This window comes from Oratosquilla oratoria, chromosome 28, assembly GCF_046742065.1.
Source record: "Oratosquilla oratoria isolate Oo_2021 chromosome 28, ASM4674206v1, whole genome shotgun sequence".
Lineage (NCBI taxonomy): Eukaryota > Metazoa > Arthropoda > Malacostraca > Stomatopoda > Squillidae > Oratosquilla > Oratosquilla oratoria.
This window is the reverse complement of record NC_134804.1, coordinates 45069761-45075601: the sequence shown is the minus strand read 5'-3', so window position 1 is coordinate 45075601 and position 5841 is coordinate 45069761.

Below are 5841 nucleotides of genomic sequence, written 5' to 3'. Positions count from 1 at the left end.
GCCTGAGTATGTAAATAGAGGAGACAAAACGTGTCCTGTTTTGCAGCGCCGTAATGAAGTCACAAAGAAACAAGTGTGCTGGTGCTCGGGACGACCTTATTTGGACAACAACAGCCTCGCGGCGCCATTTTCGGTCCCTCTTGCCCACCAACTCAAGGAAGTTTGCCTTCAGTCTTAATGGACGTTACTCGTATTCACAGTTTTCATAAGTCCTTCGGAAAAATAATTGTAATAAGGATTGAAAGTTTGTTTGGAGATTTTTTGTTTTGTTTGTGTGTGTTTATATATTCGTGTGTATGTGTGTGTGTACGTGTGTGTTCGGTTGCGTGTGCACATTATGTCTGTGTGTGTGCAGTGTTTAGATCATGTTCCTCTTAAGAGATACTTCTCTCGACATTGTGTTTTGTGTGTGTGCGTACATGTTTGTGTATATGTGTTTGAGTGTGTACGTATGTGTGTTTGTGTGTGTGTGTGTGTGTGTGTTTGTGTGTGTATCTATCTAATTTATTTCATTTCACTATACAGGAAAGGAGATGGATTCGTGGTGTATGTGTGCCTGTGTGTATGTGTGCGTGCGTGCGTGCGTGCGCGCGTGTGTGTGTGTGTGTGTGTGTCTGTGTATTCCTCTGTACCTTGTTGAGTGTTATATGATTTAGTCAAATAGTAATTCTGTGCCCTTTTTCAAAAAGTTGAACCATGACAGACGCCAGGAGACTCTTAGCCACTTTAGCCCTTTGTGTTCGGACCCCAAAGGCAAGTGGAAGTCACTGATGGCTGCTGAATTCGAAACCACTCCTCCACTCCACACTGTGCAAATTTGTACAGTGGATATTGTATACGTTTGTTTGTGTTAGCCTTACGTTTTCTGTGGGTAAGTAAACTTCATGTTTCGGTCTGGTATATTTCCTTTTGTGTTCTTTTTTAATCCTTGTCGTTAGTGATCGTGAAAAGTGTGTGTGTGTGCGTGTGTGTGTGTGTGTGCTCGAGTCGTGTGCGTGTAAGTGCGTGTGGGTTGTGTTCGTGTGTTTTTGTGTGCGCTTTCTTCTTCGGCGCGTGTAGACGCTGTGGGCGATTGTTCGCCAGTGTGAGTCCACGAGCGTCGAGTGTCGACTCGTGTTTCCTTCCTGCTTGTTGAGTTTCCTTTCCCAGCGTGTGTCCTTCCCCCTCTCCCCCTCCCCCTCTCCCCTCCCCCCTCTCCCCCTCCCCCTCTCCCCTCCCCCCCTCTCCCCCTCGTCACACTCTTCCCCAACCCCTCAGCCCCTCCCTGATCCTTTTTGGTGACCGGCAACTCTTTATTTTTATGTTTATTTTCAGGCTTCTCTCTCTCCTTTCTTATCGCCATCATATATATTTTCATTCTTTTATAATTTCTGCCTTCTCTCTCTTTTCTTTCTTAAAGTCGTTATGTATATATTTTCATTCTCATATAAATTATCCCTTCGCTCTGTCGTCCTATTTATTGTCGTCATACATATTTTCATCCTTTTATAAATTCTGCCTCCTCTCTCTCTATTCTTTCTTATAGTCATTATATATATTTTCATTCTTTTATAAATTCTGCACCTTCTGTAGCGTAATGCTTCTCCAATTATCTACTCTCTTTTTGAGAAATATAACTTTATGAGATCCTTAATTCAAATCCTTAACTCTTGGCTTATGTCCTCTTGCTAACATTTGAGTCGTCCCGCTTTTGTGTGAATTGCTTTCGTTTCGCAGACCCGTATAAGGAAATCATATTACCACCGTCTTTTCTTTCAGAGTTGGAAAGGCAAGTAGCTTTGATGGCTCTTCATGAGATAGCTCTTTCAAGCTCGGGGTTTATGTTATAACGACCCTCTTAGGCTTTCTCCTGCATCGGAGCAGTCTATCGTTGGTGTTTGTTTTAGACCAAGGCCGCTTGGCTCGAAACACTGGATTGTTGGTATTCTTTCCAATGCAAAGTGCGGAGCTGGATGCAAATACTAAGTGCGTTTGTGCTTGTGGTGTATATATATATATACACCACAGAACCGAAACGTCGGGCATTAAACTTCCCACTTTGAGTCTGGTGTTTACGCTTCTCCCCCCCTTACAACATGGATCCCAGACTCCAGATTTTAGCACACACACACACACATATATATATATATATATATATATATATATATATATATATGTATATATATTATATATATGGATATACATGTGTGTTTGTGTTTGTGTGTATCTATATTGACCTAATTGTGATATACAAACAAGAGGCAATGATCATGGGGCCCTGGATGGTCTTGGATCACGTGTTGGACTCATGATCGACAGCTATTTCCTTCCCAGAAGAGAGCTCAGAGCTCATATATGGCCGATCTATGGGTAATGCTGTGACCTTACATGCACACACACACCCAACTCCCTGCCCACAAGAGTTGGAGTATCAGCCCGCAGCGCAGCGATTCTGAAATTATTTCAGCCCTGGGTGGGATTCGAACCCGGACCAGCGTAGTGGTAGACGGGAACTCTACCAACTGCACCATAAGTGTGTGTGTGTGTGTGTGTGTGTGTGTGTGTGTGTGTGTGTGTGTGTGTGTGTGTGTGTGTGTGTGTGTGTGTGTGTGTGCGTGTGTATGCGAGTGTGTGTGTGTGTGTGCATGTGTGTATACAAGTGTGTGTGTGTATGTGTGTATGCGTATTTGTATGTATATATGTGTGTATATGAGTGTGTGTATGCGTGTATACGAGTGTGTGTGTGTGTACCTGCGTGTGTGTGTGGTATGTGTGTGTATTTGTATATGTGTGTGCGTACGTTTGTGTGTGTGTGTGTACGTGCATGTGTTTCTGTTTAAAAAACCTATATCATTACTCTCATACCTCTCTCTTTGGTTCTGTAATTAAAATACCATCCATTCTATAAAGCGTTGATGACCTGTTTTGACTCGTACATTCCCAAAATTTTCTATTTTCCACACTGAAATTCAGTTCTCACTCCTAGTTTTACTCATGCATTTTATCCAGATCTTCTTATGGTAACATAACCCTGTGTCTTCTTTATTTTTCTTATGGTCTTTGCATAATCAGCGAGTAAGTAGATAACCGATGACATTATCCTTTATGATAAAGTATACTAAAAGATATTATTTATTCCTGTAGGACTTCTTTGGTAAACTCCTACCCCTCCTCCAGGCTTTTTATCCTTCACTACTGCCTTTACTAATCTGTTTCTCAAAAAAAAAAAAAAAAAAAAAAAAAAAAAAACACCCGTTCCAGGAAATTCCGTTTAAGGACTTCTATATATTCCAGCTTCCATAATGATTTGTTATGAGATATCTTATTGAAAGCTTTCCAATTAAGCTCAGGGCGCTAAACCGTGTCTCTCCTAGAGCACATCGGTTGCTTTTCAATGAAATCTTAACAAGCAGGAAAGACCTGATCTTTCCTTCTTAAAGACGATCTGGGTTTATGTCACGATTTTTTTCCTCTTCTAGATAATTTGATCATCAATCTTTCACAATTATTTTACATATTTCTAGCTGTCCTATGAAAAAGAGGGACTTCTCAGTTATAATCCTTATAAGTTAGCATAATTTTAGCTGGTTTACGATAACATGAAATATTTCCTTCTCGTAGTGAAAACACACACAAAAATATTGTGTATTTTGTCTAGTAGCAGTTCCTAACATTATTTGATTATCTCGTTTGATACTCCATTAGGGCCTGTGGCTTTTATCACGTCCAGTGCTCCATTAGCTTGTGTCTCTTGTACCTCCATTTGCACCTCATGCAACCCCCCACCCCCTACCCCCACCCCTACATCTGGAAATTCCCTCTTTGTCTTCAAAAGAAACTCTCATTAGTAAATACGGACTGGATGTTAATGTTCAACATTTTTCCTTATGCTTTTGCATCTTCATACACTGTTCCACCCACTTTCAACTTTGTTATCTTTTTCCCATGGTTCGGTGTTGGTTCATCTTTACAATTGTCGATTATATATTTCTAAAAACTCTTCTCTTCTTTATTTGTTTTTGTGTACTCCTTCTTGAATCTCTTGTACCTTTTTCTTGTTCCATTGATGTAACAATGCCGTTCTTTCTCCATTTATCCTCTGGCTTGTCTCTTTCCATTTTTGCAGGAACGCATCTTTGGTTAGACCAATATTTTTTCTAGATTTTATTTCTTTTGTATTTTTCTACTCCCATGTTATATGTATGATTAATATCGTTCCATTTATGCTGTATGTCTTAAAACTCTTGGAATTAATTCCAGTCTATTCCCCCCCCCAATTTTTTTTTTATCTCACTTTTGTAAAATTTGATTCCCAAAATTATATCTTTCCTGTCTATACAACTCATCCCTCAATTCTGGATTCCCTATAGCTAAACGTAGCTGCAATGTTCACTCTTCCCTATAGTGCATCAGTAAACTATTAAATCTAGATCCTTAGCATTAAATCTAATCTGACACATGCATCTTCCTTCTCATCTCTGTTGCTTCTGTGATCCATGATGTCATTATATTGTCCTTTGATATATCTAATAGTGTATTACCCTCAAGATCTAAGTTTCTGTCTGCCTCTCTCTTCTCTCTCTCCCTCTGTCTTTCTCTCTTTTTTCGTTCTCTCTCCCTCTCTTTCTCTATCTCTCTTTCTGTGTGAATATGTGTGTATGTGTGTATTTTGTAGGTTTCCTAATTTTATTCACCTAAGTATGTAATACGTCGTAGGATTTATGCTCGTACTGTTCTTTCTCATGATATATTTCATATCGAAGTATTCATTTGGCTTTGTGAACTCCTGTATTGGTTTTCTATTACATATATCTGAAAACCTATTCAAAAAGGAGAATGTTTTAATATTATTTTTTATCACTTTCATTACGTATATTCTCTTGCTGACTGCAAATCTGAAGTCTTTCTTTCTCATAAAATAAATTTCCTAAGAGTATTTGTACAATGTAATGATATCACCTCATCCTTCTTTCCTCCAAGTTAGTCATATGGATTTGAAACTTTTACAATGATACAAGCGTTGCAAATCCAGTATCCATCTCGTTATGGCTTTTCAAACGTTTCCCAGTATAATTTCCTTTTTTTGAGTGTGTGTGTATTTATAAAAACATGCAGTATACTCCAGACTGGATAATGTGTCGTCAGCAATTTCTTTTACCACTTCCTCTGTCCATGTACTTCAACTCAATTCTCATGTTTGTCCTCCATGCATCCACTCCTCTTTGCACACGTTCTTCTCTTGTCTACCATTCGATCAACTTCAAATTGACTTCCATTTCCATTACAAATGCGCTTATCAGATTTGATTGTCATGTGTCTGTGGGACCTTGTAATATCTGTCATTTTCCTTTTTACACAATTTCAGCATAATTTGAGAACATGTCCATAGGACTTCGGCCAAGTCATTTATATGCGCCAGAGACATGACATATGCCAACAGTGATCCCTGTGGTACACCGCTCGTCACTCTCTTTGATCCTGAGAACTTCTCTTTGTTGTCGTTCTCATCTATCGTTCGATCACGGAAATCGGTCATCCAGTTCACCAATTTTGTCCTCTCCTTCCCTCAAAAATATATATAGTATCTTTTCGAAGTGTTTCGCAAAGTAAAAGAAGAAGAAGAAGAAGAAGGGTCGACCGGTTCGTCCGTGTTCACGCCTGTGACACTATCACAAAAGGGTAGAAAGTCTGATGCACACTATATTCCAAGTCTAAAATATATATTCATATTTTCTGCTTTAGCTCCTTTTCTACCAAAGTGTGTGCGTCTCTTCCTAGTTACTTTCTCTAGTATTTTACTTAAGGGCGAAACTAGCGTGTAGTACTATTTACGAATTATCTCTTTTATAAAGGAAAACGGTG